Source organism: Ambystoma mexicanum, chromosome 8 (genome assembly GCF_040938575.1).
Source record: "Ambystoma mexicanum isolate Mex_15411 chromosome 8, UKY_AmexF1_1, whole genome shotgun sequence".
NCBI lineage: Eukaryota > Metazoa > Chordata > Amphibia > Caudata > Ambystomatidae > Ambystoma > Ambystoma mexicanum.
Genome location: NC_090929.1, coordinates 448,924,913 through 448,945,078, shown reverse-complemented (window position 1 = coordinate 448,945,078; position 20,166 = coordinate 448,924,913). Strand labels below are relative to the sequence as shown.

Sequence of the window (20,166 nt, the reverse complement as noted above, 5' to 3'; positions counted from 1 at the left end):
GTGGGAACCCTATTCTCCACAAACCTGCATACATGTTGGTTACAGCCTAGCTAAATGACTGGGTTGAGGGGTATGTGGGACTGTGTAGTCAGGTGGGTGATACTTGTGGCGTCAATTGTGCTTTTCCTGGTCAGGGAATAGCGTGGATAGTGAGAGGGGACCTGCCTGTAGAGTTGGAATGGGTCTTTAGGATGGTTGCTTGCATTATATCGAGAGATGTGGAGGGCGAGCATGTGCTGTTTTAGGGATGTTTGAGAATGGATGGATTGGCGCTGAGGGGGATACTAGAGCCTCCGCAGCCATTGGAGAAACTTGCGTTCCAACAAAAATCAGGATTTGTTCAACTTCTAAAAAGAGTTGGCAGTACTCATTTACATTTCTGGGCCCCCAAGGTTTGGAACTCCCTTCCTCTCTCCCTAAAAAATGGTGAATCCATTAACACATTTAAAAAGCAGCTTAAGACCTGGCTGTTTGTTGAGGGAACAGAGTAACCTCTTGCTCTCTCCGCTTACTTCCTGGAAAACCAACTTCCTGCCATTTCTTTCTTTAATTGTTCTGTTCGTACCTGAGCGCGCTCGGAGGCCTTTGGGCGAATCAGCACTATACAAAAACAAATATAGATAGATGGCTTGCCCTCAGATTTCAACCGTCTTCCAAACCGTTGGGATTACCTTGCATTCTCTCCTGAGAGAATTCTTTATTTGTGAAAACATTTCTTCACTTCAGCTTTTGCTATTTCTAGTCTTTCAATGTTGGAAAAGCTTGATTTCGGCCCTGTCATGCTTCGGGTCAGAAGAAATCCTTGTGTAGGCTGTGTGGGACCTGCGGCCTCAAGATTGAGCGGGAGACAGGCACTCGGAGTGCCTTTGTTTGTACCCAAATCATTCGGCCAAAGACTGCAATATCTGCTGAAGGTTCTCTCAAAAAACCCTGAAAGACAGAAATAGACGTCCAATTTGTTTGTTAAATGAGGAAGCCTACCCGGCGTCGGAGGTTGGCTCGTCACGCGGTGGCAGGGCTACCACTCCCTCAGAGAAGAGGTCCCCATCACGCCAAAGATCAAGATCTGAGGAACCACTAACAAAGAAACAAGACAAGTGAGACTAGGTCATCTTCCAGTCGGGATAAAACCAAGCATTCATTGCCTCTGAAAAGGCCTCTGGTCACAGATTCCCCCTAAGCACCGAATATCAGGGTGCTTCCACTGCATGCTTGGAGGGACCAAGAGAGAAGGGCTCACACCTGCAAAGATCTGCAGACTTGGGCTGAAAATCTTCGTCATCGACAGAGAAATTTAAATCTAGGCCAACGGCCTCATCTTCGTTGTCGGCAATAAAGATAACTCGTCATCGGGGTCCAAAAGGCCCTCGTCTGGCCATGAGTCCACAAAACATCACATGAAATCTAAGTCATCCAAGCTGTCTCCTTCTCCATCCATGACTATCTATGACGACCACGTCGACTACAGTATTGCCTCCATCCAAGTCTCGACTTGCGTCGGCAACTGCAAAGACGACTGATTAATCAATGACCATTGCGTCGACGACTATTCGGTTGACACCCGCCTCAGCAACGAAGAAAAATATCCCTGTCTATACGTACATGCTCTACTGGAACACCCTGAATTGGAGACAGAAGTTTGTTCTCCCAATGGCAGATTAACGCTGACAACTGCGCCTGAGGATCAACCCCTTTTAGAAAGGTCCCCAACCATATTACCGGAGGAGATTCAACATGAAATTACATCAGATTTTGAGGCTCCTCATTATGACGATCAGGTAGTTTTCGTGTCAGATCCCGAAGGAGGTTCTGCAGAACCACCTTTTTCCACATCAGTCTTTGTCCTGCAGCGGACAACTCAAACACCCTCCTTCCCGTCCACATCAGTGGACATGTGTTGTCCCATCACACTATCCGCTCATATATCTCCATTCATTACTATCTATGCAGGTACTCTCCACTGGATGCTAGGCTTCCTCCTCATGCTCCAATAGTCCCACCGTTGAAAAGTCCACAGATAACACGTCGACAGGACACTTCTGATTCTCTGAGACTAGGGGGCTCGCCTCAGAGATCATCCCTGGTAAGACGACCTCCCCCTAGAGCATTCAGTCCTCAACGCAGGGAGCAGAAAGGAGAACTTTTTGACTCTGACCAGGACATTGCTCCACAGGACACCCTTTCCACCGTCTTAGTCACTGAGGAGAGCGGACAGTCGGGACAAAGACCCAGACCAGGATGCGCCAAGTAGTCCTGCTCAACCAACGCACCCTCCCACCCCCAGATGACACAGGAGCTTTCCATGCCATGATGGCAAAGGCCTGCTAGGAATTCGTCCTTACTCCAGAAGAAGAAAAGGATTGCTTCTTATTTGATCACATGGGGAAAAAGAAAAAAGGTTGTCTTTTCAATTCCAATCCTGGATCATGTATGTAGGAGGGCCTCCGTACAATGAAACGCCCATTTACAGAACCAGCAGTCAAGGGTCGCTTGGAGAAAAAATGGTAAAGCTCCAGAATCCACTCCGAAGTGTTTAACATCTCAACCAATGCCGGAGTCTGTTTTTCAGCTGCAGCTAGCCTTAAAGCACGCACCCAACACAAGTGACACCAAGACTCCCCAACCCCCCAGACAATGATAATCGGAATAAAGTTCTTAACATAGGAGTGACGACCGTGAATCTCGGAACTCTTTGGCCATTGTTGCAAGGTACGACTGCGAAATGTGGCATCGATTAGCCCTACTATTGGACAACCTGCCAGAACAGAGGAAAGAGGCTATGCTTTAGGTACGAGGGGGTGGGGTGAGGCATCATACCACAGCATAAATATTGCTGTAGACCTAGACTAGACTGGCGTCAAATTAACAATGGGGTGGTTCTGAGGTGCCAAGTTTGGCTTTGCTGCTCGGATTTCCACCAGGAAGTAGAGCACAAGGTAGTGGACATGCCATGTGAGGGTGAGAATCTTTACGGTGAAAAGATAGACAATCCTTTAAAGGCCATGAAAGCGGATTCAGACACAGCAAGGCCGCTTACCACTCTGTAAAGAAGATCCTTTCGCCCTTTTCATTAATTTCGTGGATTTTCAGCGAACTCTTATTCCCAAGAGCGGATGGGGATGCAGAAGTTACTCAGACATCAATAACCAAAACAACTCAGGAAATATGGCAAAGTGCTTTTCTGTTTTAATATCAATTATCTAAAACTGGGAGTACAATGTGCATAATCTGACGCCGCACAGCTCAGTCTCCAAGCTTTTAACAAAAAAGTTATTTTCTGACAAATTCGTCACTGCTGACGTATTACGTGGCAAACTACAAAACCTATGGACACCCATGTTTTCTCTGTGAACATCGAAGTATACGTTCTATATAGACACTGATTATGTTAAGTCAGGTGGGCATCAGAACCCACCCCAATAACCGGTCACTATTGTCACTAAATGCACGACAATACATTGGGTCTTCATACTATAGGGTTCTTCATAATGTGGCCCACTATGATCGTTTTGGCACCCTTGTACCTTTCTGGAATAGTCCTCACGCTAGCAGCACGCAGGCTACCATTAATGGGGCATGGAAGTTTGGCGTGATCATGCCTTCCCTCCAATTAACCCCTACTATCTGTCAACACTCCTTCAGTTTGTTCAGACAATTAGCTTTTGAACTTGACCTTGTAGCTGTGGACTTCGTCTGGGAAATAAAAGGATAGCTTCACTGTGTCTTTTGTTTCGGTACAGACCACTTTTTTCGAGCCTTTCGCAGTAATGATGACCTGTAGAAACCTTAACTTTTTTTTTCATACTGCTTCAAACAAGAGCGTGTTCCTTTCTCACATTTGTTGTAGCTTTCTTGACATGCATCATTTACACTGTGGTATTTTCCCTTGGTTCTGTGCCAGCCCAGTTGTCTCCAAATCCTGCCATGCTATCAGTAATTTCCAGCTGGACCACACATTTTGAAAGTCTTTTTCTTGTTCGTACCTATTCCCAGGGCCTCTTCTAACTCTGTTGTGATGAATCTACCGTGTCTCTGCATTTGTCCAACCCTTTCTTGTCCTTCAAACCAGGGATTCGGAATATCGTCCCTAACTCCCAGCACCCAGAGTTGTCCCAATGGTGAAGGCCATGTAGCTCCTCCTAACCCTGCTCCTTGTCGCCAGATACTCCAAATGGTACCCAAAATGGCGTGTTCTTGTATCCTACATGGCAACTTTGCTCTGAAGCATTACCTTTTATACAGTTCAGCACACTCCTCTGCAATCTGTGTTTTACAGAAGGGAGCATCTGGCTGTCCACCCCGAGTGGGACTGGTATGCCCAGACGTGGGTCCAGAGTCTTCCGGTCCTAGAAACCCAAGCTGCTACTCACCGATGACGCCCAAAAAGGCTGAAACATGTCTGTGGTTGCTTGTGGTTGCTTGTGGTCTCGTGCAGAAGGGATGTGACCTAGCAGTTCGGGCTGGACTGCCCCTTTTGGGGGTAGGACTAAGCCTGATTTGCTTATGGTCTCCCCTCCCCCTTCCTTCTGTAATGGATTGGCAGGCTGAAAAACTATGGTCTGGAGGGTTGCCCAGAGCTGTGCCCGTGGTTGATTAATTCAAAACCTTCCAGCTATCACCTGAGGACCAGTCACTGACTCAGACGGTGGGGCATCGACAACTTCGTCCATCAGGACCATTGCCCTGTCGACCTAAGTCAAAAACGAGTCTTCAGCGACGGTCAACGACCGCCATCTTTACCTCAACAGTCAAAACGCCCAGTCTGTCTGCTTCTCCAGCATTGGATCTTTCATAGATTCACATGCTTGAATATGCCCCGTCAGACCAGGAATCCTCAGTGATTTAAAATAATTATTAATTATATATATTTCCATTGAAAAAATGAATGGGGATTGCCCATTCAGCCCAATGAGGCCTCCACTTGTGTAGTCCCTCCCCCTCACTTTGGTCCTTTTTGACTCTGACCAATGAGGTGGCAGGGCTTAAGCTCCACCCCAGGCAGCCATCTTCAGTTTTTTCACTGCAGTCCAACAGACTACAGGAAATCCTCCAGCTCTCTGAGCTTTTCGATTCTATTATCTTAAGCTGTAAAGTTATTTTGTCAAAGATCCTATACTGTTCTTCTAGTCAAGGACTACTGCTTGTGATTTTCTGGGACCAGAAAACGCAAGATTTCAGCCAGTTTTCGTTGAGTGAAGAGTTCCTTCACACCATGGCTGAGGAAACACCAATTTCCAAGAAGCCCTCCTTGTTCAAGGACTGCAGCCGATGCAAACAGGAACTAGTGTACATGAGGGATCCACATGAGCACTGTATCTACTGTTTATATCCTCATGACATACACCAGTGTGAAATGTGTAAGACTTGCCCACAAAACTTTGCAGGGCAGACACAGGCGGCTGCTATTACACCTGGATTGCCACTCCCCAGATGAGGAATCTGCCAAGACCGCCCCTATTACATCTCACAAACCATCTGAGAGTCACACTTTTAAAAGGGCCTCTTCAGTGGAAAGGAGCACCTGACCTACTCACAAGCAAGAAAAAGGTAGAGAAGCGTTCACTCTCACATCCCTTGAGCTGTAAGGGTAAATAAAGCATCATTCTGTAGAGAACTGCCGCAAAAGGGAAGTAAATATCTGATGAGTCTTCTTCGGGGGAGCGATCGTTCACAGAACCGCCGTTTACGAGCGGTAATAACAAGAATATGGGGTAGTCGATGGCAAGGCCGTCCAGAAAGGAAAAGGCAACTAGGACCACGCTCCAGACATAGTTGATTAGCAGATCTTCATCGAAATAATCGTCGACGACACAGTTGTCGACGAAGAAGGAAATGCACCAGTCTACGAAGCTCCCATTGACGGAACCAAACTTACATCACTCGTCCACGAAGACATCGAAGCATCAATCAACGTTGACGGAAAAAAACAAACCAGGAGAACCATCCACGGGTAGTCAGTCAGCGGCAGAAACACTCTCCACAGAGGATAATGCAAATAAGGCAATTGTCACCAATCAAGGAGATTGAGTTGCCAGATAACATTCTGCAAGAATTTTCTGACACTGAAGTCATAGGGCAACAACCCATTTACACCCTTACGAGCATAGCCCACCATTGCACCTGATCAGAGGACGTCAGACCCATATGACCCTATGTTGATGGAATCAATGAAGAGTAACACTGAGTTCCATAGATGCCAGAGATCAAAGCCAGTGGCACCATCTTCCCCGAGACATAGAAATGTCTCGACAAGATCTCCTTAGACAAATCACAGCATTGCAGTACACCTAGAGGCTCCCCCTCCGGTAGTAGAGCCTGTAAACACCCACACTCTCCCAAACCTCCTCTTTACTTTACTTTTATTTAGCGCTCTGACCCGAAGGCTTAAGGACCATATAATAGAGAAACCGAGAATACGTGATTCCCCAAGGGAAACATCACCACCGGATGACCTGTCACACCATCATTGGCAAGGTAGCAGACCTTTTCAATATTCAGGTAACCTCAGAAGAGAAGAAATCAATACTATATGAGCACAGGGATAAGGCAAGAACTGTCACTTCTATCCCTCTCTTAGACACGGTCTGGGATGCAGGAGTGAAAATCCTTTCTATACCCCATGCACAACTGCTCTGGTATCTCGACCAGAGAAAAAATACAAGGCCCCAGACACAGCTCTGCTTTGCTTAAGAGGGCATACTAAACCAGACTGTCTTCAGTCGCAGGAAGGAAGAAGCTAGCAAATCCCTCATCACCATTAACTCACCTCCGGACAAGGAAGGAAGGACGAAAGCTGGAAGCTATGGGCAGGAAAGTGTCATCAGCCTCCCTAACCATCAGGGAAAGTAATGCTTTGGATATGACGGCTCGCTTTGACTGGGAACTATGACTTCATATGTCAAAGCTAACTAAACATCTACCGGCTGGGTTCAAGAAGAGGCAAGGGCAATAGTAACCAATGGTGACGCCACATCCGATCACATGATTGATGCAGCGATAGATGTGGCCGAATCTGGTTTCCGTCAAATGGCCCATGGCATGGTCCTAAGAAGACAGGCCTGGTTGAAGGCAACTAATTTCAGGCCAGAGGTTCAAGCACAAATTCTAGATCTGCCCTTCGATGGACAGGACCTCTTTGGCAAGAAGATCAGTGATCATCTGAAGGGAATTAAAACGGACACACACAGCCAGAAGTATCCGCTCACTGAGATATAAGGAAATTGACTGCCGCAATTTTTGTTCCTTTCGAGGTTCCTCCTCTTCCAGATTCAGAGAGTATAACCCGCAGTCCTATGGCAAGAGAACACAAGGCAGTTTCTTTCAAGACTAGAAGTACCACCAATCTACGTCAAGATTCAATACACGGAGGCAGACGTGGCTCAAACCCCACCAAGACGCTATCAAAACAGAACTGACCATTCATATCCATTCCCCCCACTACACACCACAGTGGAAGGAAGGATGGGCCAGTATTACCAGCCTTGGCAAAACTTTACCTCAGACAAGTGGGTGTTGCAAGTAATTTGCACGGACACACAATCACATTCTTGGATCAACCGCCCTCCCATCCGACCATCCTCGCAAGATACCCCTGACGAAAAACATGAAGGTGGAAATTCACAAACTTCCAAAAAGCAGCCATAGAACCAGTTCCATCAGATTTAAGGGGAAAGGGATTATATTCCCGGTTCTTCCTAACAAGAAAGAACGGCCAATGGAGACAAATATTGGACCCAAGGGCACTGAACAAATTCGTCAAGTGCATCAAATTCAACATCACATTGTTACAAAATGTCCTTCCATGGCTAAACAAAAACTATTTACTGGCTATCCTAGACTTGGAAGATGCATACTTCCATATCCCCATCCACCCAGCACACAGAAGATTTCTCAGGTTCTCAGTGGGAGAGGCTCATTTTCAATTCAGAGTTCTCTCTTTCGGACTAAGGTCGGCACCAAGAGTCTTCACCAAGTGCCTGGCACCTATAGCAGCAAGTCTCAGACGCTCGGGGACAGAGATTTTCCCTCTCTAGAAGATTGCTTAGTAAACGCATGTTCTTTCAATCTCGCAACCAAGGCAGTTGCAAAAACGAATCTCCTAAAAGACCTAGAATTCGCAATAAACGAAACCAAATCCTGCCCAATACCGACCAAAACAGCTCTTTCTTGGAGCATAGCTGAACACCTGCATTCCCAGGGTGAGACCCTCGCTAGACAATATCAACGATGCTGCAACTAATTTCATGGTTCCTCGACAATGCAACAACCATGGTATGATCTTTTAAATCGCTCCTGGGCATGATGTCCTCATGTATACATCTCATTCCCAACTGCAGACTGCACATAAGGCTGATTCAAGAGACCCTGGACCAACAATGGACCCAGGCACACGGGTCATGGGTGGATGTAATCAAACTTTTGCCAAGCTTCCACAAAGCGCTTCCGTGGTGGAGCACACCACAAAATCTGTTGCAAGGCATGCCATGCTCAGCTCTCACCTCGACACTTCTTCTCAGAACGGACGCCTCTGTCAGGATGGGGGTCGCCCCTGGCAGAACTGCAGACAAAGGGCTTGTGGTCAAGCCAAGAGTCCAGACTACACATCGTTTTAAAACTCGGAGCAATCCTCTGGGCACTGAAGGCTTTCTTGCCTGTGCTAGCAGTAGTAACTATCCAGATGGACAACACAACCTCCATGCATTATACCAACATACAGGGAGCCGCAAGATCAGTGATGCTATCCAAGGAAGCAGATGTTATGGAGGTGGGCACTACAGCACAAGGTACACCTAAAAAAAAAAACACCACCTGCCAGGAGTAGACCATGTGGTGGCGGACAAATTGATCAGAGATTGCGCAACCTCTCATGAATTGGAGTTAGACAAGGGGGAGACTCAACTGATATTCCACATGTGGGGGACATCCAGAGATCGACCTCTTCGTCACCAAGGACAAGAAATGCCATCTATTTGCCTCGAGATACCCAGAGGACCTATCCCTACGGGACGCATTCTCAGTAACCCGGACAGGCAAGTTCCTGTTTGCCTTCCCACCAACACCATTGATGCCACGAGTGTTACGGAGAGTGAAGGAGCAACCGTGCAGGATGATACACATAGCGCCAGAATGGGCTCAAAAAGTAAGGTACCCCACTCTTTGCTACATCTCCCAAGGATCATCAATTTGTTTCCGAGTGCACCATAGTTTACTGACACAGCAGAACTGCAAGGTTCTTCACCACGACTCAGCACGTCTGCACTCAAAGCTTGATTCCTGAACAGCGAAAATTAAATCTAACGCTCCCTGCACAATGCTGGGAAATGATCAAAGTGTCTAGAGCTCCGACGGATCACATGTTCGGGTTTGAACCCGCTTCTCTAAATGGTGTGAAACGTCACACCTGGATCCATTGGCTGCATCTGTGGAACAAGTGTTACCATACCTACTACACTTGCCAAGAACAGGGCTCTCCTTGCCCTCCATTAAGGTTCATCTATCCGCAATTTCGGCCTATACAACGAATCCTAATCAAACATCTTTACTCACTAATCCAGTGGTTAACATTTTTCTGAAAGGGTTACTATGAACTTTTCCACCAAAGGCGGAACCGGTGCCGTCATGGAGCCTAAGCACAAGTATATCTGTGCTCGTGGAGCACCATATGAACCCATTCATAGGTGTGAGCTGAAATTTCTGTCTTGGAAAGCTGCCTTTCTGACAGCCATCACATCTGCGAGAAGGATTAGCAAACTACAAGCCCTCTCCAGAACCACTGTTCACCCTTTTCCGGAAGGACTGCGTCCTTCTCCGAACGTACCCTCAATTTCTACCCAAAATTGTATTGGAAATGACACTCGGAGCATATTGTGCTCCCTACGTTATTCAGCAACAATACTTCAAACGCAGAAAGGGCTCTGCACTCGCTAGATGTTGCCAGCATCCTCACATTTTACATTCAAAGGACCAAGGAGTTCTGTGCTTCCCCCAAGGCTTTTTGTAGCATTCTCGAGTCACACAAAGGGTCAATACATATCTAAACAAGGTATTTCACGATGGGTGACTAACTGCATAAACCACTGCCACCAATCCAAAAGTGACCAGCTCACCAGGCCTCCAACAGCTCACTCCACTAGAGGAAGAGCAGCTTCGACCGTATTCCATGCAGGGGTGGCATTAAGACATTTGTAGAGCGGCTACCTGGTACACGCTACACACATTTGCCAAGCATTATTACTTAGCAGAAGACGCCAACAAGGAATCAGCGGTTGGACAGGCGGTCCTCCGCCACCTTTTTGTTTAAGGTAGAAGCAGCCTTTTCTCCCACCTTCCCTAGTATATGTGACTGTTGATTTGCTACGCATTAGGTATACTGAAGATTAACCCTCAGGGTGTAACCAAATTTGGGCATGCTAACTGCTTGGTAGTGTATTCAATCATGTGAATCTATATAAGATCCAATGCTGGAGAAGTCTTAGTTACTTACCTGTAACTGTATTTCTCCAGCATTGGTATCTTTCATAGATTCACATGCGCCCACCCACCTCCCCCGAGACGCTGCTCCAAGGCCTGGCATTCATCATACATGTAGTCTACAATCGGCACAAAATCTGAAGATGGCTGCCTGGGGTGGAGCTTAAGGCCTGCCACCTCATTGTTCTGGGTCAAAAAGGATCAAAGTGAGGTGGAGGGATTACACAAGTGGATGCCTCATTGGGCTTCATGGGCAATCCCCATTCATTTTTTTTCTATGGAAATAAAATATATATTTTTTCTGGTCTGACGAGGGGCAATATTAAAGCATGTGAATCTATGAAAGATGCCAAGATTGGAGAAATAGTTACAGGTAAGTAAATAAGACTTCCCAGGCCCCCAGCAAACATCCAGTCGACTGCTCCTACTGTGGATCCGCAGGCTCCTGTCGTAGCCTTTTCCAAAGGGCTCTGATCTGGTGAGACATGCCTCTGGCTTTGCATTTCCTGTCAAGGCCCTCCAAACCTGTGCCCCTCTTTACCATGGCTACTATGCGGTCCCCTGAAGGCCCAAAACCATCATCTACACCAGTTCTGAGGACCAGCCAGAAGATCTTTATGCGGATGAGGAATTTGACCCCATTCTGTTTAGACCTCCAAGGAGCTCAAGCCCAGATCCTACCCTTAATACACTGGTTACACTGGCTCCTGCATCAAGGGACATGTCCCTGGACGTCCTAACCACCCTGCATACATTAGTGGCAAAGATTCAGCCTGGTCCAGTCAAGAAGTCCTTCAAGGCCCCCTTGGCATCAGCTGACACTGCCTCATAAGTCACCAGCTACCCCTCGGCCAGTGATTGGGGGACGGGGGGCTGCCTTCAATAGGTGGAGAGCCAGTTTACACTGGCACAGGCGCCAGCACTCACACTGATGAGTTTGACTGTGCACGCAAATGGAGAACCCTTGGATGTTGAGCCCCCCAATTCCCACCACCCTGGGTAAAATTGGCTCCTTTCACTCCATACCATCAAGTGCTGCCGAACTCTTCAACCTGCTACCAGAAGAGGGATTCCTTTTTCAGCAGCAGGAATCCACGAAGCACATTGTATCTGTTTGTTTGAATGACATATGGGATGGGGGCTAGGCAGTCATATGCTCTAAATGCCACGTGTGACTGGCTGGAGAAATGCTGGGTTCCAGATTCATCTCTCAGGTGCCTCGGGGTCACCGCCTTCGCCGGTCTCTGGTGACCGCCGCAGCCAGGAAGAAGTCATCCAATCCTTCTTTGTCCATTGTTCCTCCGCACCAGGAAGGCAAGAAGGTTGATGCTGCATCATTACCACGGCAGCCTCCACCATAAAGGCTGCCAATGCCGTTGCCATCCGGTAAAGGTGCAACATGGAACTATGGTACAAGCTTGGACCCATCCTTGACTTCCTCCCTGATGACAAAAAGGCCAAAGCCTTTGCACTTATCCAGGAATAAGTAGCGTTGGACCATGCCATGCCTGTCACTTTCGACATAGCATACTCTGGCTTCTGCCAGATGGGTAATGGTGTGGCCCTCTGATGCCAAGGTTGGCTAAAGGCCACTAATTTCTGCACAGACATGCAGAACAAAGTCATCAAGACAAACTTTGAGGCGGCACACTCTGGGGACCCTGCAAGAGATCGCCCTTTCGTTTCACCAAAGGGGAGACTCTCCAAATCTTCCAAGTGGTTTACCAACCCTGTATTAGGCCCCATCACCCAGGAGGCTTACAGGGATCGCTACCAAGCCTACGGCAGTAGCACGCCACGTTGTCGTCGTTCCCCAATCCAGAACAGACTCCTGAACCGGCACCAGGCCCATGCCCCCACTCAGACCACAGTGGGAGGCCGACTAGCAAAACATTGTCAATCAGTGGTGAAAGATCTCCACAGACAAATGGGTGCTGGACGTTCTTCAGCAGTGGCACGCTTTGGAATTAATTTGAAGACTGGTGCCTCACATTCAGCCTGTCACGCAACCAGAACTACACATGGCCCGACTACTGCAGAAGCTTCAGCCCATGCTACGCAAAGGGGCATATAACCAGTCCCTCGGCACCTTCGGGGCTCTGTAGTGTGCTCAATATACTTTCTGGCGAGGAAAAAGTCAGGGGGGTGCCGACCAATTCTAGACTTGCGACACCAACTTTCTAAACTCCCAGAAAATTCAGGATGGTCATATTGCATCACATGCTTGACCAGCTGAAGGAAAGGGATTCTATGGCAACTCTGGACCTGAAGGATGTGTACTTCCACATCCCCATTCATCGCAAACTGTGGATGGTCCTGTTTTGTTGTCCAGGGTTCGCATTACCAATTCAAGGCCCTTCCCTTTGGCCTGAAATCAGCACAGAGGGTAGTCACCAAATGCTTGGCCACGGTAGCAGTGAATCTACGCTGGAAGCAAATCCATGTCTACCCTTACCTGGACGATTGGCTCATCTGGTTCCGCTCCCATTCACTGGAAACCCAGCACACAGCCGAGACATCCAACTTCTGACTTTGCTAGGATTTGTGATCAACTATCCGAAGTCCTGTGTAGTGCCATCTCAGAACGCACTGTTCCTGGGCACCCAGCGCAACATAGTATCATGTCTGGCAGCTCCCCCCGGAGAGCGAGGGTGAAGGCCGTCCTGCTAAAGGCCTAGCGGCGACTGTCTGGTCCATCAAATGCCTGCTGGGGATTTCTTCCTGCATCCATCTGGTTTCTTTCTGGAGGCTCCAAACGTAACCCCATGCCCCCCCCCCCCCCCGCACTCCAAGAATTGATGGGGGTGACAGCCAATCGCTGATACATGGACAGACAAGATCGCACTCAATCGGGTGTTCAGTCAAGCTCTCCAATGGTGGTTAGTTCGGCCACACCTCATGGAAGGTGCTCCCTTCCAGATCCCTCCAGGCTACAGTCACGAGAGACTCCTGCAGGGTTGGGGAGCTCATACAGGACATTCTCACGCCAGAGGACTCTGGCTCCTGGAGACAAAGGAGTGGCATATAACATCCTGAAACTGCGGGGGGTGTCTTCTCGTCGTCAAAGGTGGTGCAGATCTTAATAGCCCACACCACTACCATGTTTTACATCAGGTAACAAGGCAGGGCGGCACGCTCCCCTGCTCTCTCCCTGGAAGCCCATTCTCTACGGCACTGGGCCATTCTTGAACTCCTGTTTCTCGTTTCACCTGGCAGGCGTCAAGAACACCATTGCAGACTCTCAGCAGGGAGTTAAGGTCCTGACATGAAAGGGCGCTTCAGCAAGCACATGTTGCGCCTTTTCAGCAAGTGGGGTCTTCCTGAGATCGACCGCTTTGCGATGGCTGCCAACTCAAAGTGCCAGATGTTTGCCAGAAGATATCCCCAGCTGAGAAGTCTGGGGCATAAGCTGAGAAGTCTGGGGGATGCCTTCTTCTTCCCCTTGGAGGGGCTCCTCCTGTATGCCTGCTTGTCGGCCAATTCTGCTTCTTCACACTCTGATGTTGCCACTGCAGGATGATGCTCATTGCGCTGGCGTGGCTGAGGCAGATTGGACCGTCTCCATCTGTCGGTGGTTCCGGCCAGCCAACTGCCTCCACTTCCCGACCTCTCGAGAGGAGCATACATCCTGCACAATGACCCAGCATCACTGAGCCTCACGGCCGGGCTCCTGCAGCCTTAGAACTTGCACACTATTCACTGCCCTTGGAATGCAAGAAGATCCTCGACGTTGACTTGCTACAGCCACAAGTTGAAGTGCTTCAGTGTGGTGCCGGGCACAGAAAACTGCAGCTGCGCCGGACTGCTCCGCAACTCTTCCTGCGGCTGCTCTCGCTGGCTAAGGCTGCTTTTGCCCATGCATCTATCAAGGGCCACCTGGCTGTCGTAGCCCGGTACACACAGGCTTTGGGCTAACACTCCCTGTGGTTGCACAGTCTCTTTAAGGAGTTCCTCAGGGGTCTCTTCAGGACTTAACCGCTGGTGAAGCCTCCCGCCGCGGCTTGGAAACTGAATGTGGTCATGTCTAAGCCTCCCTTCACTCCCATGAGGATAGAGTTCCCCAAGAATAAATAGATAGGTCTGCCCAAACTATCCCCTGCACAATCTGAAACCTTAGACATGGAAATCACACGAGGACGTAACAGAAGCAATTAGATCCCTGGCTACGTGCAAGACTCCGGGCAGCGACGAGCTGCCCCCGGAATTTTACAAGGCATACGAACCCTCACTGACATCTCTATTACACTAAGTCTTCTCGGAGACTTAAGAAAGAGGGGTCCTACCAGATAGCATGAGAGAAACCCTTGTGGTCCCAATGCACCAGCCCAATAAACCCGCTGATAAGTGTGACTCTTAACTAATTATGATGTAAAAATATTAACAATCCTAGCAAAGAGGTTGTCCAGAGTAATAGGTGACGTTATACACGCAGACCAAAATGGTTTCTTGCCTGGTCGTAACACCACTATGAACCTTGAGCAGGCTCCAGCACATAATAGCCCACACTGACAAAAGAGAGGAGAGCTATGCACTATTATCCCTAGACGCCATCAAGGCATTTGATTCTATATATTGGGAGTGGCTGGTGGCAGTTCTAGAGGGATTCGGCTTTGGTCAAGGGTTCATTAGATGGATCAAAATTCTCTACAATAAACCAAGGGCATGGCTGAAGTCTGGGAAATATGTGGCGGAGGCATGGGACATTTGCAGAGGAACCAGGCAGGGTTGGCCACTCTCGCCTATACTCTATATATTGGGTTTAGAGGCGATCGCCATCTACTTTAGACAACAATTTTTTGACGCAGGAATACAGCTAGGCGGAGTGGATCACATCATTTCGCTATATGCTGACGATGTACTAATATACGTCCGAAACCCCCACCTCAATGTGCCAACAATGCTGGAATTCCTTGACAATTACGCTAAGGTCGCAGGCATACAATTTAGCAGAGACAAATCCTGCTTGTTCCCCCCCCTAGCAGGCCTGAGACAAAAACGCAGAATAACTCCCCTCAGTAGGCATAACGTGGCAGACCACTTCATTTAGATACCTCGGGATACAGATAATGCACACCCCAACATTAATGCACGAACACAATACAAGAGCGGCACTCCCTACACTACGAAAATCTATGGGATTCTGGGCTAAACTACCCCTTTCAGTGATGGGCAGAGCTTCAATAGTTAAAATGATTGTCCTCCCTAGATTCCTGTATGGGTTCCAAAATGTGCACTTCTACATCACAAAACCCTTCTTTCAACTACTCGATACGATAATCAGGGAATTCTTATGGGGAGGAGGCAGACATAGGGTGGCTTTGTTCGCATTAGTCTTACCATACAAACAAGGAGGTATCCAACTACCGAACCTAGAGAAGTATTATCTGGCAGCTCAGTTGGGATTTGTGTCCAAGTGGCTAGCAGACGAGACCACATCAGAGACCCCTCTGTTACAGACCATGATCTCCCCGATAAAACTGAAAAAACTTATTTGGGTCCCCCAAAACCTGCTAGGTAATAAACCCTCTCTGGCGACACTGGGTAGGAAAATATGGCATAGCACCAAAATCGATCATGCACTTAAAGCAACCATACTCCCCAGAAGTACCAATAATCTCGGGACTGAGTAAAACTGATACCGATCTAAGCAATATCAGGCTCTGGGAAAATAAAGGGGTGTATACTTGGTGCGACCTATACGCTGAAGGAACCTTCCGGGAGTTTGCAACGTTACAGGCAGAAGATGTACATACCGGCCAATACCTTTGGTACCAGAAGATACGCAATATAGCTCGAACAAAGTGGGACACCTGGCTAGAGGAAACAGACACAGACCCTTTCATAATGTTGCTGTATAATCTGGGAGAGGGAGGGAAAACAGTGTCCCAAATATATAGCCTCCTAAATGACGCACCCAATCCTCGGAGCGCCAATCTAAAGAATAAATGGTTAACGGACATGGGCCAACCACTGACAGATAAAGAATGGGATAGAGCACTGACATTTCCCAAGGAAGTATCCAGAAATCACAGATTCCGATTGATGCAGATAAATGTACTATACCGCACTTACTTAATTAACCCCAAGCAAAATGGCTACATTCAGCAAATCCGCGCAACCTAACTGTACCTGGTGCGGAGCAGATGCCGCAAATTTGATCCATATGCTATGGGAATGCAACAAGACTTAGACTCTGGGCAAAAATCAAACCAGCATGCGAAGAGGCGGGCGTGACCAGGTTCCAGTGGACCCCAGCCGAATGCCTTTTGGGAACCTATCCCAGACTAGCTAAACTCAAACACTCAGCCATTATGCACATTATGTGCATCAGTTTAACTAAGAGAGCTATCGCGATGTCATGGAAAAAGCCTGCAGGACCGAACTACACAGTGCGGCGCAAAGAGCTTGAAAAGTGGGCAAATGCTGAGACGAGGTCCTGGGCGGACAGTGTAGCTAGGTCTACTGAAGAATCGAGCATGGCACTGATGGCATGGAAATACACCATGACAAAACTGTTTCACGCCTCGTACGATAAACCCCCTTGAACAAATCACTTGAGCGGTCCCAAGAACCAAGAGGCCTGTCAAGTAATACGAGGCGAAACCACCAAAAGCCCGGATAACTCCTGAAAATGTCTTGACCTCCCTCCCTCCCACCCCCTGACCAGATGCCCCTCTTGTCGGAAGTTTGGAGAACATTTTCTTTTGCGACAAACAAGGAGACAGGTTAATGTTTATTGTTGTTTGAAATGTTTTTGTTTAATGTGGCACAGCAGAACTAATGTAAAAACTATTTACATGCACCCGCAGAGGTGCTGCTCTGTATGCATAACTAAATGCCAATAAACAAATTTTAAAATAAAACTAAGCCTTCCTTTGAACCAATGCATTGTGCCCCTTTGAAGTTTGTCATCAATCTTCCTGGTGGCCATCACCTCGGCCAGGTGGGTTAGGGAGATGAAAGCCCTCAGCTGGAAGCAACCATATTTGTCCATCCACGCCACTAAGTTGGTTCTGTGAACTCCTACCTTCATGCTGAAGGTTCCATCCGACTCCTCAACGAGCCTTTGGGTCTACCAGTTTTCTTTGCAAACCTGTCTTTGCCTGCTGAAAGGGTGTTGCATTTGATGGATGTTGCTCGTGCCTGAAGTTCTATGTGGCATGCACAAGGCTTTCGGAGAAGTCTCAGCTTTTCTTCAATTTTGGACCTGTGATATACTGGTAGGCCCTGTCTAAGGCTTCCATCTCCAGGTGGCTTTTTTCGGCTGTACAGTGCATTGCCATCATCTGGCCAACCGATTCACATGCAAACCCTTCCTTCCCTCTCTGGCTCTTCTTGGTTCATAATGCCATATTACCTGCGCTACCAAATCGGAAGATGGGAGCTTAGGATGAGCGCCATTGGCTGGGGCAATATGACCCAAAGTAGTCTATAGCCTATTGGTTTCAGTTTACACCTTTTTTTTTTCTCGGGTATTCTGGGCGTGACTGTGAATATTCATGAGCATTGTGAATCCATGCTGGAGAAAAGTTACAGGTAAGTAACTTCTGCCTTATTTTACATCGGATGAGAGTCCACTTCCCCTCTGGATGGATATAGAAAAGGTGAAGACTCCTTATGCTTTGAGCACTTTATATTCGATATGATTGCTGCCCAACCTGGGTAGATGGTTGCCTTCATACTAACCTACCCAGAATGCTTTCTTCGTGGCTAAGGGATAACAATCAAAATGTATGCTTACACTGAGGCTTCGTTGTGGCACAATCTGGATCTTCAAATTGGAAACCAATCTCTATGCTGGCGAAGCTGGATCACAAAGTGGGTGTTGAGAATAGATGTTTTGATGAATGAACGGATTGTGGGATTTGCTGCATTGCATCATAACTGCAAATTTAATTTGGGCAAGCATGAACTAGGAAGGTATGAAGCTCTCCAATTTCTACTATCCCATAGATTGGAAATGTTGGGTGCGCCATTGGTGGGCCCACCTGACCTATGTAAGATTTTTGATTCACCGCCCAGATTTGTCTTGGCGTTCCTGAATGCCTATGAAACGTTAATGTTGAATGTTGGGATAAGTTACACATCAGAGCTGAACTGTGATATTTCAATGGAGCACTTGGATTACTTCAGGATTTAAGGCAAAGTTGGATTTCAATTTACAACTTATTCAGCAGAAGTTATTAGGAAGCCTGTATGTATACATAAGCTTGGGTTGTTGGACAGTGGCATGTGCTGGGGTTTTGGTCTGGAGAAGGGTACATTACATACATTGTGGCATTGTACCAAAGGTCAGAATTTCTTGGAGGAAGTGCTAGACAGACTGGATATATTGAGCAGATCCTTCCTGAGATCGCCCATCCAGGCTATTGTGTTAAATGTGGGCATGTGTGAGATGGCTCATAGTCAGACGATGGATTGACAGGGCGTTGGTGGAAGCGGGCAGATATTCTGGAACACTAGGAAAAAAACTGATGAAGGACTGGATAGCTTTGCAACTACTGTAACTTTAAGGTTATGTTTTTGAAGCAAGTTGGAGAAGATCAATATTTGGAAGTATGGGCACCTTTTAATCTGTTTAACATTGAGGTTTTAAGTTCTTCTCTGAATGTAAAATGGAGGGGAGTTATTTTGTTTGCGTCTTTGTAGGTTTTGTGTATGGTAACTAGTAATGGCAAATCATTATTTGGGTTGCATTTTTGTGCCTGTAAAGTGCCATGTGTTGTAGCTGAATGGTAGCACAACGAGTTTTACTCATTTCATTTTTTCTCGTCCTCTTGAAATGTTATGACCTTTTTGTTCTTGATCTATTTGCGTTAGTTGAAACTATATTGCGGTCTACTTAAAAAAAAAAAAAACGAAAAGTATTTAAAGATTCTGTTCACACAAACTGAATTTCACTGGGTTGTCATAAGTTAGGTCATAAACTCTCAACTCGTTTTTCACTGAATATAGATGGGTCTCGAGTTGGGGTGGGGTTCACATAAAATATATAGACCACCACCAGCTAGACGGGAACACATTTAAGAGTGAGAAATACACTTTAGAGAAAGGTGTGGGAGTCCCCCTGCTCTAGTCGCCTTGAGAGGTAGTACAACACAAAGTAGCTATGGGGCTGTACTGGAAGTAGTATCTTAATTGCTGAAAGCGTCCAGAACAAATGCTGCTAAATGATCTTTCCAAGCAACCTGTGGTCCTTTCAGTTTCTCTACATTCACAGAATTTGAAATCTTGTTTTGCATTAAGTTACTTTTGTCATATACTACTACCTGTAAATCACTACCGTGAAATCTTTGCAAATGCCAATTGTGCAATGATTAATGCTTGGTCCGACTGAAAATCAGTCCTGGATGTGAAGACTCATCGAATTTTTGAGCATTGTATTGCAACTGATGGTGGTAATTGTGTGAATTGCACTTGTGAAAGCTTAATACACTTTAGCCCTTTATTGCAATGCCCTTTTAGAGACTGCTGGCTGACTCATACCTGTGACTGTACCAGGCATTAACCACACACCCAATTATACATTGTATTCAGTGGACCACCATTGTTATGGATAACTATGTCCAAAAGCAGATTAAAGCATGGTTTTGGTTGTCATTTTCTATGAAATCGGTATTGCAAAGAAAATGAATTCCCCAGTCCTGTGAGAAATTTTAATGAGTCTGCTCAAAACCTAATGGGTCTACACATTAA

General features: G+C 47.1%; 1 protein-coding gene across 5 annotated transcripts in view; it reads left to right on the top strand.

Annotated features, from left to right (window-relative positions):
• ENO1 (enolase 1) overlaps nucleotides 1-20,166 on the top strand; it is a 220,188-nt gene that overhangs the window by 178,562 nt on the left and 21,460 nt on the right. The window lies entirely within an intron of this gene.